Raw genomic sequence first — 11,589 nt, forward strand, 5'->3', positions numbered from 1 at the left:
CCAGGATGGGGCGAACGGGCACACCCACCAGGCCAGCCAAGATGGCTATGGTTTTGGAGAGAGGCTTAATGGAGAAAAATCTCACCTCATGTGCCACCTGCCTTGGCCTCAGAGGCTGATACAAATCCCCTCCCCCGTGCTCTGCCACCCTGGCCACATCCCTGCCCCTCTTTGACCTCCTCTTCTGGAAACTATGCCTGGCATTGCACTAGCCTGCAGCATGCTGATTTCCGAACACCCTGAGTAGTCCTTGCTCTCGGGATGTCCATTTTGCAGAGGAAGAACCGAGGCCTGCTGAGTCTGGGAGAAGCGCCCACCACCAGCCAGGTGGGGACTGCTGACACGTACAGCCCACAATCCTGGGTCCCCATCCCAGCTCTGGCAGGACTGAGTGACCCTGGGCCAGTCACTCTGCCCCGGGGCAGAGCCTCAGCCTTCTCATCTGTGAACTGGGGGTGATAAAGGTACAGAATGAGCTCACGCAGGTGCGGCTCTCAGCACAGAGCATGGGTCATCGCCACTGTTATTATTCCGTGGGCAGAGCCCTGTTGGTGACCTCCAGCTGCCTCTGTTTGTGGCAGGGGATGAGGATCTTCCGTGGGACTATGCTGGAGCTCCGGAAATGAGGGATCACATTCGCTGTGGTAATTGCTCCAAGATCCCCTTCCTCCCTTCTGCTGCATACAGAGCCAGGAGGCCTGGCTACCCAGTGGTCCTCCCTCCCCGCCCTTGAACCTTCTCCCAGATACCTACTGTATCCTGGGCGCGGACAGGCACTGAGGAAGGGGCCCTGTCCAGTGTGGTCAGGGCTGTGCTAGGGGGAAGCCCAAGGTCTGTGGGAGCCTGGAGGAGGCCCCTGACCCAGCCTGCTGCTCGGGAGAGAGGGCAGAAAAAGGAGAAGAGGTCTAACCTGAGACCCAAAGCTTGGATAAGAGTCAGCCAGGCGGAGGCTGTGGGGATGCTCCTGGTGAAGGACAGAGTATCATGTGCAAAGGTCCTGGGGGTGAGAATAAAACAGGGCTAATTAGGCCATTGAAAAATACTCCGTTTCCCAAGCAGAGAGCTACAAGAAGTAGCACTGGGGGGGGGGGGGAGGTCAGTGTGGGTCACGCCATCATGGCTTTGTGTTAGTCTCAGTGTCAGACTGAGAGTAATGGGAAGCCATGGAAGGTTTTAGGCAGAGGAGTGTCACATTCAGAAGCACTTCCAGAAAGGTCACTCTGGCTGCCTTGAGCAGAAGGGATTGCAGGGGCAAAGGTAGGAGCAGGGAGGGAGTCCCGTGAGGCAGCTGCTGCAGATGTCCAGCTGAGAAATAGTGGGGGGCTGGTCCGGGGAGGCAGACGGAGGGGCTGAGTGGACTGAACCAAAAGCCTTAAAGGCTGGACTTGTGGGACAAAGGGGTGAGGGAGGAGAGCAAAGAGGGGCCGATGGGTGTGTGGTGGGTCCGTCTCTGAGTCAGGCCATGGAGGAGAAGCAGGCAGGGTGGTATCTTCCCAGTCCTGGGTCCCCACAGCTCACCCCGTGCCCCATGGTCAGCCCTGACCCTAGAACGGCCCTCCTCGGGGCCCCAAGGGGAGCTGTCCTGGATGGAAACCAGGGGTCGCTAACAGGTGGAAGGCCCTGAGGGTAAACAGTTGGCAATGGTGGGGGCTGAGTCCCAAGGTCTGGGGGCACCGCCTGTAGCCAGCAGAGGATCAAAGCCTTGGTCTGGACTGTCCACTTCCCAGAATGAGTCATCCCCAGCCAAGCAGAGCCAGGAGGGCCTGGCTCCAAACCCTGGTGGATTTCCACTCTGCCTCGCCTGCCCCCCCCCACCCCCGCCACTTGCTCCTTAGGTTTCCTCCTCCCTGAGACAGACAGATGCACATGGACAGACTCGCAGCCAGCCCCAGAGGGCCCAGACAGCTGAGCAAACACTGCATGGGGCCTTCATCAATCACAAGAGAATGAGGATGCAGGGGTTGAGGGAGGGGGGTTGTGGGCAGCGGTAAGAGTAGCAGGGGAGGGGGCGTTCTGAGTAGAGCCGCAGTCCAGGGGTTGTCCCACTCACCCCGACCTCGGGCCCTCTTCTGTCCCCTGGCTCTATGCGCTGACAAGTGAAGGTCCCAAAACTCGGGGTCCTCGTTGACCCCCACACCCAGTCATAGGCAAGTCTGTCCCTTCTCCCTCCCCACAGCCACCCCCAAGTCTAGCCTCACCATCTCTCCGCACGCACCAGCCTCTTCTGGGCCTCCTTGCCTCCACGTCCCATCCCCCTCGGCCTCCCACTCAGTGCAGCCCCAGGGAAGCTCACAGAGACTTTAAAGGACTTGACTGGACTGTCACTGGCTCCTACCGACCGCTCCACACTGTACCCAGAAGGGCACTGGACTCTGGGCTCACAGCACCAGCCCACCAGGACTGCCGCCACATCTGGTCACTCCCTCGCCACCACCGCCCCCCCCCCACCCCCGCCGGCTTTCTACCTCTAGCTCTGGTTTGCCTGCCCCCCTCCAGACCTTTGCACTCGCTCGCTGTTCCTGACACCTGGACGCCCTCTTCCTCTGGCCTTCCAGGCTTCTTACTGATCCTTGGGTCTCAGCTCAGATGTCGCCTTCTCAAGGGCCACCCCACACCCCGACCCACCCAGGCCACATTCACTCCTCCGCCTTCCTTCCCTGAACCACCCCCCTCACAGGCTCACTTCAGGAAGTTCCCCGAGACAGGCACCGTCCCCAAGAGGACAGACCCTTGCTCACCTGTGTATTCTGTTGCCTGAGCCAATGAGGGAGCGAATGGACAGCTGGATGAATGGACTGGCCCGCTCCGGGTTTGGGGAGGGCAAGGTCGCCAGGGGCCCCGGGTGGGTGTTGGAGGGGACTACGGAAAGGGGGCTACTCTCAGTCCACACTGCTGTCCTCTGAAGGACCTCCCCTGGAAGGGGGGCCTCTACTCTCTTTCCCGACTGTTTCCCACCCCCCTGGGTGAGAACTTTCCAGCCACCCCGCTGAAACTACTGAGGCAGAACATGGAAAGGGCAGGTCCCCCACCTAGTGCAGCTTAGGTGAGCCCAGGGTCCCGATGCCTGAAGCCCAGCCCCCTGGTCATCCACCAAGGGACAGAAGAGCATGGGGGCTGATGTCAGGTAAGTAGGGTCCAGAACCCAGCTCTGCCATCCACAAACCGGGGGCCCTGGGCAAACTTCATTGCTCTGTGCCTCAGTCGTCTTATCTGTGCAATGGGGAGAATAATGGCACCTGTCTCATAGGACCAGAGGGAGGAGTCAACAGACTTGCACCTGGTGTGAAGAGCTCAGCCCAGCGTGCCCCGCTCCTGGTAGGCACTCAGTAAATGGCAACCCCTTGATGGCCTCGGTCGAGCTCCTGCCCTGAGCCAGGCGTGGTGGCCCGTGCCAGGTGAAGGGCATAGGCCAAGGCCCTGTTCACTTTCTGACCAACGAGGTGCATCCATCTCTCTTCGTACCCAGGCTCCTTCTCCCTCCAGCCTCTACCCTGCCTCTCTGCTGGGTCCGGGGGGCCCCACTTCTGTGTCCCAGAAGTCCATTCTGGTGAGACCCGGGCACTCCCATGACCTCTCTTGGTCTTCGAGCTTGGAAGAGCTTGCAGAGCATGTCATCCTGCCCTGTCTCCAGCCGCCCCACGGACCAGATGTGGAACCGAGGCTCAGAGGTGAAGGTGGTCACCAGAGGCCCGATTTCTAGCTCCGTGTTCCTTCCTTGGGTCCTCAGACTGCCCCTGTTGGGGGAACTTTGGGGAGAATTCGCTTGGTGTGGGAACGGCTGCTGCTCCTTAGGCTGGGAGCTCCATGAGGACAGGGACCATGACTGTCTTGTTCACTTTGTGGGTCCCACACAGGCCTGGAACCTGTGAATGAATGAATGAACGAATGAATGAATGACACCAGGACCCATCTGCCTCCCAGGGCAGCATCCCAAGAGAAGCCCACTTTGACTCCCACCCCGGTGGGGTCAGCAGGCCAGGCCCAGCCCAGGGGAGGACGTTGCCAAGGTTGCCAATGGTCCAGAGGCTTCCAGAAGTCTTTCGACAAAAGGATCAAAGGAAGCAGATGACAGGAGGGCAGGAAATGGCTGTAAGTGGGGGTGGGGGCACAAAGCCCCCTGCCCAGGCCAGGATGAAAGAGCCACAGGAAAAGGACACAGATGGACGGGTCATGGGGGGTGGAAGAGGACAGGATGCGGGCAGAGGGCCTCAGCCACTTTCTTTGTGCAGAGGATGGACCTGAGGGTCTCTCCCACCCCCAACCTCCCCGTCCAGTACAGGGCGCTCCTTTCTGTCCCCAGCCACCAGCATCCAGCCCTGGGCCCTGGCACCCAGGGGACACTCAGAAAATATTTGTGGATTCACTGTGTTCATGAATGAATGAGAGATTTTATCAGCCATTCTCACCTTCTCCAGTAGTTGAGGAGAGAAGGTCAGTTCAGGGGATTTTGAGATCAAGTGAAGAAGAAGCAGGGTCTTGCTCCTGGTCACCTGGCAAGTCAATGACAGAGTTGATATTCAAATCGGAGTCTTTCCAAGTCTCTAAACTCTGCTCTTAAATACACATTTTTGGGCTGACAGCAAAACACCGTCTCGCTCATCCATCCGCCCATGCATTTACCCATTCATTCATTCCGCAAGCATTTCCTAGAATCTTCCTTGCACCGAGCCCTGTGCTGGGCACCAGGGCTACCGCAGTGAATGAAATAGTCACAGTCCCTGCTGGCTCAGGACTCCTTGTCTGGAGGGCAGCGCTCCACCCACAGAATTAATTCATCATGACTGTGGAAAGTGCTGGGAAGGCGAACACTGGGGTGCAAAGCGAGCATACGCAGGGGACCTGTTCCATCGGGGGCCTCCGAAAAGGCTTAGGATGCGGACCGCAGGAGGCAGGGACAGGTGGCAGGCATCCAGGACCGTGGAACACATGAAAGAAAATAAGAGGCATAATCCTGATCTGAGCAGGCGTCATTCTGTGAGCCCTTTCCTTCCACAAACGCCTTGCGTGGATTATTCTATAAATCTTTACAGTAAGATGGAGATGGAGATGCCCCGATCATCCCCATTATAATCGGAAAGGTCAGTTACCACAGCTGCTAAGAGGCAGAGTCAGGGTCGTCTGATCTTGGGGTCTCAGCTCCTGACCCTGAACCCAGCGTCTGCAGAAGAAGAGACCCTCCTGCTCAATGGCTGGGGCGAACTGGACCCGTGGGGACACAGTGCACACCTTCCCATGTCACCTGTCAGTCCTACTTGGGCTGGAAAGGGCTCTGAGTTCAGAGGAGAATATTTAGGGAGGGAATGCTTCCGAGCTCAGATCAGCTGGTGCTGTGTTAGGAGGGTCGAGAATGTCTGTCTGGTACCCGGACCAGTGTGGGCTTGGCCTTGAGCCACGAAGCAACAGAGGTAGCCATCCTCCATGGAGGCAGCTGTGGGGCAGGGCTGCAAGGCCCCCCATGTCAGTCATTTCTCCTTGTCTCCAAGCCCTGAAGTAAAAGCTGCTTTCCTGTTTCTTCCTTGAAGGGAGAGAGGAGGCCTGAGATCCTCCCAAGCCGGGGCTGTGGGGCTCTGCGGTGGTGGGCTGGGGTTTGCTGTCTCTCGCTGCTTCTCCTCATCACCTAGAGGGCGGAGGGCATGGCATAGAGGCCCCCACAAAGCCTCCCGAGAAATCCCAGGGTCCCTGTATCCCTTGGGAAAATGAAAAGGACTCACTTATAATACCAATAATGGCACATAGTTCCTGAGCATCGGCCATATATCTGGCCCTGTGTGGAGTGTCTCCCCAGAGTATCTCCTTGAATCCTACATGGCAGAGACTGCTGGCTGTTGCCCAGTATCCATTCTGTCATCTCCCCTTTAGTAATAGAACATCCCCTGCCCGGGTTTTAAAGAGGCCCACGGCTGCCAGGCTAAAGACTACATTTCCCAGTCTCCCTTGCAACTAGGTATGGTCACGTGATCAGTTCTGGCCAATGGGACGCAAGAGAGGTGTTTAAGCCCCTTCCAGCTTGCCCTTAAAAGTAAAGGGTGGTCTCCGTCTCCTGGGTCTTCCCAACACTCACAGGAAAGAGTGGGGAGGGGAAGACGGTGGCCATCTTCCACCCTGCGGATGGAGGCAACCCCCACAGGATGGGAAAGACAGAAGGAGCGTGGGCCCTGGACCAGCTCCCAGAGCAGAGCCCCCTTAGGCTGACACATGAAGGGAATCAGCTCCTCTCTCCCCCAGCTCGGGTTCCTTGGGTTCTGCTAGAATCGCGGGGCTGCATCCTAACAGAGACCCTGAGGCTCCGAGAGGGAAATGGCGAAGCAACACTTGAACTTGGGCCAAGGAAGAGTGATCCAGAGCCTGTGCTCAAGGCCGCTGGGCTGAAAACGCTGCCGCACCCAGGGGATTCTCAATGTATGACTTCCAGGTGGATGGATGAGTAAATGGCCTGGGGTGCCTTCTAGGGAGGATCTAACCCTGCAAGAACTGATTGTTTGTGAGCCCTAAATTTGATTTCGATTTCCCTAGGAGGAGCTGCAGCATGTACTTCTGATTCCTATGCCCAACATTCAAAGATGATCACGTTGACAGTGTCTTCCAGTTTATAAGTGGCTCCATAGCCACCGCCACCTTGAACCCTGACCCCTCCCTATGAGGTAAGCCGGGGAACATCGTTAGGATTCCCATTTTGCAGGCAAGGAAACAATCTCTGCACACATCACCTGGCAGGTAGTAACTGTTTCACATGGGGCAGGTCTTCTGCTTCCTTTAACAATGTTTTTTTGGGGGGTGGTTAGAGAAAGAGAGAGCACATGCACGGGCTTGAAGTGGGGGAGGGGAGAGGAAGAGAGAATCTTAAGCAGGCTCCAGGCCCAGCGCAAAAACCAAGAGTGGTCGCTTAATCCACTGAGTTACCCAGCCACCCCAGTAATGTTTTCTTAGTAATATGCTACTACTGACGATTTTCAAATTTTATTTTATTTATTTTTTAAGATATTTTTTATTTGAGAGAAAGACAGCACAAGCAGGAAGGAGGGGCAGAGGGAGAGGGCAAAGCAGACTCCACACTGAACAGGGAGCCCGATGTGGGGCTCCATCCCAGAACCCTGGGATCATGACCTGAGCCGAAGGCAGACGCTTAACTAACTGAGCCCCCCAGGTGTCGCTTATTTTTTTATTTTTTATTTTATATTTTTTAAGATTTATTTATTTATTTTAGAGCGAGACGAGAGAGAGAGTGCGAGTAGGGGAGGGGGAGAGGGAGAGAAAGGGAATCGCAAGCAGACTCCCTGCTGAGCGCAGAGCCTGACAGTGTCGGGCTCAATCCCAGGACTCTGAGATCATGACCTGAGCCGAAACCAAGAGTCAGATGTCCAACTGACCGAGCCACCCAGGTGCCCCTACTGGTGATTTTTGTAAATATCATTTTTATTTAACAAAAATTTTTTTTAATTAAAGATTTTATTTATTTATTCATGAGAGACAGAGAGAGGCAGAGGCAGAGGGAGAAGCAGGCTCCCTGCGGAGCAGGAAGCCCGATGCAGGGCTTGATCCCAGGACCCTGGGATCATGACGTGAGCCAAAGGCAGACACTTAACCGACTGAGCCACCCAGGCGTCCCGTAAATATCATTTTTAGAGAGGAGTAGGAAGTGAGAGTGCAGTAGGAGAAGCCCATGGGAGGACTCAGGAGACCCAGCGGCCACTGGATTTGCTGATGACCTTGAGATGTCTCTTCCCCTCTCTGATACCTATTTCCCTGGTGTAAAATGAGGAAGTTGGAGGAGATGGCCCCGTCCCCCATTGTCATTCTGTGTTCTGCTACTCTGTGCCACTGTGCTTGACCGTGGCCAGAGTCCCCGGCCACTGAGGGCAGAAGCAGCCACACACAGGGAGGGCAGGGTGTTACTCCTCGGCCCTCTGCCAGCATTTCCCAGCTCCCCTCCTGAGCCTGGCTCTGAGTCCTGGGACTTCACATGGTGCTCTCTGAGCCTCAGTTTCCTCATCTGTAAAATGGGAATGATAGTAAAAGTAAAGACGTTGCTCACAGGACTATCATGTCAATTACGTGCGTTTATACCTATAAAGTACTTAGAAGAGAGCCTGTCTCAGGAACTGCTCCATTCGTGCTATGAGTGTTACGGTTACTGATCATCAGTCATCAGTAATATATTATTAATCATTATAATGAAGGGTTCATGGACGTTTACAGATGATTGCAAGAGACAAGAGGACATTTGAGTGTCAAGAAACGGCAGTTCTGTTGGAAGCCAAGGGCGGGGTCTTGATTCAGCGTACCTGGGTGCCTCTCCAGGGTCTGTGGGTTCCTACTCGGGGCACTTTACCCTGCCACCTTCCTTCTCTGTTAATTTTTCCCGTCCGTCCCACTTGGGTTGGTCAGTTATGTTAGGAATGGAAATTCCCACTCTCAGTGTTGAAAAAGATCTCAAAGTTGCCTCATCCAATCCTTTTCCTGAGTCATGGCTCTGTACACACAGCCCCACACACCCCTGCCTGTCCTTGAATACCTCCCCAGGCGGGTCACTCATTACCTACAAGGCTGCCCGGTTAGTTTATCTTGTGAGGCAAAACCGACCTCCCTCGGTGGCCTCCACTGGTTCTGCCTTTGGGGTCCTTCTAGAACAAGTCCACACCCTCTGCTCCGGCTGGCCCCTCAGGCAATAGGAGCGGTAGCCACTAAATTGGCCCCTCCCCACCTGAAACCTCCCTGGAGCCTCGATCAGCCTCTTAGAGCAAAAATCAGCACAGAGTACTGGTTCTGGGGAAGCGAAGTGAGAACAGCCCCGCAGATAAGCCCAGGGAGCCTCGCTGGCCTGCAATGCCCACCTGCCCACGACCAGCCTGGTTCTCTCTTCTTGCTGGCCTGGATCCTTCCCTTTTGTACCAAAACCGCAGGCAGAGGAAAGGCAAAGATTTGCCTGAAGCAAATACAGCAAATCCTTTCACAAATACACCCCCTCCCCCGCCCCCCCAGAAAGCTGACTGAGATACCAGGGAGAGGCCTACTTGATTAGATTTCTTTGGGGTCTGTGGCCTAATTTCATTGCATATCTTAGCTTGAGGTTCCTATAGTGACTGTAGCATGTTTGATTTCTCCAAGCCGTTCTTGGGCTGGTGCATAAATTCTCATCTCTGGATATTCTCGTAAGACCCTTGTAAGCTATATTCCTGAGGTCCCTGGTCCTGCAGACTATGTTCCTATTCTAGTCTCCTCATTCCCCAGTGCTGTGTCCCCCTGCAAGTCACTTCGCCTCCCCAGGCCTCAGTTTCTCCACCTGTAAAAATGGGGATAATAGCTGTCCCGACTTCTTAGGGTTTTTTTTGAGTGTCCAATGAGGTCAACTATCTGAAGCCTCAGATCCAGTCCCAGGCATGCAGTAGGTCTTTAATAAGTGTTAGAAACAATTAGTTCTCAGCTGGAAGATGAGTTTGGTACACTGGTAAAAATTAGCCGGAGTTGGGGGGGCGAATCCCCTTTGTGAGAGGGGCTTGGTCTAGATACCATGTTTTGCCCTTTCTGGTCCCTGAGTCAGGGAGTCTCAAACTTCACTGAGCTTTACGGGAGGGAGCTGTGAAATGCAGAGCCCCAGGCCCTGGGCTGAGAGAGCCTGATTCGGTAGGTCTGGAGAGGAACGTGCAGTTGAACAACCTCTCACTGCCTCTGCCTCCCCTCCCCTCAAGCTGGGAATAGATGTTCCTGAACCAGAAGCTCAGACCCGGAAATGTGAAGCCAAACCAGAGAGAACCGGCCCCTGCCCCCAGGGAGCTCGCCGCCTGCTAGGGGGTGTTCCCGAAGGGTCAGTTGAGAAGCCTGAGTTCTGGAATGAGCAGGGACAGCTGTGGGAATTTAAAAGGTCAGAGGAGACCTACCTCCTAGCACTGTGTGGTTGTTGTCACAAGACAGAAAGTCTCCCAGGCTGGAGCCTTGGGGCATGAAGGCCTGGGGAGGGAGGGGCGCAGGCTGGTCGTGACCCTGTCTGTGCTGGGGCGGGGACACGTGGTAGATGAGGCCGTAAGGTGGAATATGCACTGAGGCGGTTCAGTGTTGCCTGTGGGCTCAGCTTTATCCTTTCAAGCTGTGTGACCTTGGGCGGGCAACTTCCCCCTTCCTAAGCTTTATTTCCACCTCTGCAAAGGGACGCCAATGTCACCAGCCGCCAGCGGTGGTGATTTACCGAGAAGGTAAGGATGCCTTAGCCCCAGGGACTCTCGTTGGCCTGGGCCCTGCCAAGGCCCCTGGGTTTAAATGTGTATTCATAACTTCGCATTACTTTCTTTAAAGAGGGTCCCCAAGACTGTAAAAGCTTTAGGCCCCGCAAACCAGGATCCGCCGAGGCCCACCTCATACAGTTGTCGCAAGATTTGGTGACAAGACAGTGAGCCCCTCGGGAAGTGTCCTTAGCTCCCGAGCCTTGGAAGGAGAACATACTAGCTCGCTGGATAGGAGAGAAGTTTGTCCCCTGGAGAGCCAGGACTTTCCTGAGAGCCGAGCCCCACTTCTATTCTGACCGCCCCTTGCCCCCATGACCTCAGGATGCCAAACCTCTCCAGCCCAGACTGGAAGCAGAGAGGGGCCAGTTAGAAGCAGAATGGAGGACATGGGGGGTGGGGGAGGGAGGAGGCTGCAGAGGAGGGAAGACAAGAGGATTAGATTGAGCCTGGGGCAGACCCCTCTGGCTGTCAGATGCACTAGCCTTTGAAGGGCCAGGCTGGTGAGAAGCCAGCCAGAGGTGAGGGCCCTGGGCAGAGGCCTTGGGGTTGACGTGCCTTTGATAATGACCTTCAAATGTCTCAGACCAGGAGAGGATGCAGGTTATCCAGAAACAGGGTTAGGGGAGAGGGAGGGATACTGGGGACCTAGGGATCTTTCCTTCAGTGTGAGAAGAGGACCCACCCCCATCCCGACTCTACGCCAGGCCCTGCCCAGTTGCCCCATCTCCCTGAATCCTCACATCACCTCCTTCAAGCCCTCATGCTGCTCCTCACCATCCCGCCCAAGAGGAAGTGGAGGCTCAGAGAGGGCAAGTCCTTAGCTTAAGGGGACACAGCAGGGGTGAATACAAGATACAGAAGGAATTGGACCCAGCTCTAACTCCAAATTCCAGTTCTTAACCCTCTCCTACCCCAGCCCTCTCTGTGGGCTCCAGGGCAGCAGAGGGCTCGCAAAAAAGATGGGAATGAATGAAGTAAGGAAGGAAAGAATTCACAGGCCAGGCTCTTCCCACGCCACCACCCCCACCCAGCCAGGTCTTTCTCACCCCGCCAGCCCCTACACTCCCTCCCCGGCCTCATTGGGAGGTTTCTGAGCCGCCTGTCCTGCTTCTGCAGGTTCCCCCGCGCTCCTCCCGGAGCCCACCCCGAGGCAGCCTTCTCGAACAGGACCCCCGGCGTGGGGACGCTTCCCGACCCCCGAGGCCCAGCGGGAGAGCCGCGACCTCCGGCGGGGTGGTCTCGGCAGCCGCCTCTCTTCCCGGGACGGCTAAATAATTGATTCGCCCATAAATAATGGATCTGCGCCGCGCACGCGCCCTCTGCCCCGGGGTGCGGGGTTCCCCGTTAGGGTTAGGGGCGACGGAGGGGGTCG

General features: G+C 55.9%; 1 long non-coding RNA gene across 2 annotated transcripts in view; it reads left to right on the forward strand.

The window, feature by feature from the left end:
• Positions 1 to 9,025: 9,025 nt before the first annotated feature.
• Positions 9,026 to 11,589, forward strand: part of LOC115938179 (uncharacterized) — a 22,245-nt gene continuing 19,681 nt past the window's right edge. The window contains exon 1 of one of the 2 annotated variants that reach the window (XR_014140194.1): positions 9,026 to 10,187. This is a non-coding gene — a long non-coding RNA (uncharacterized LOC115938179). The remainder of the gene's footprint in view (positions 10,188 to 11,589) is intronic. The other variant, XR_014140193.1, reaches the window with a different exon arrangement.

Source organism: Leptonychotes weddellii, chromosome 14, assembly GCF_054177405.1.
Source record: "Leptonychotes weddellii isolate Sample4059 chromosome 14, ASM5417740v2, whole genome shotgun sequence".
NCBI classification, from domain to species: Eukaryota; Metazoa; Chordata; class Mammalia; order Carnivora; family Phocidae; genus Leptonychotes; species Leptonychotes weddellii.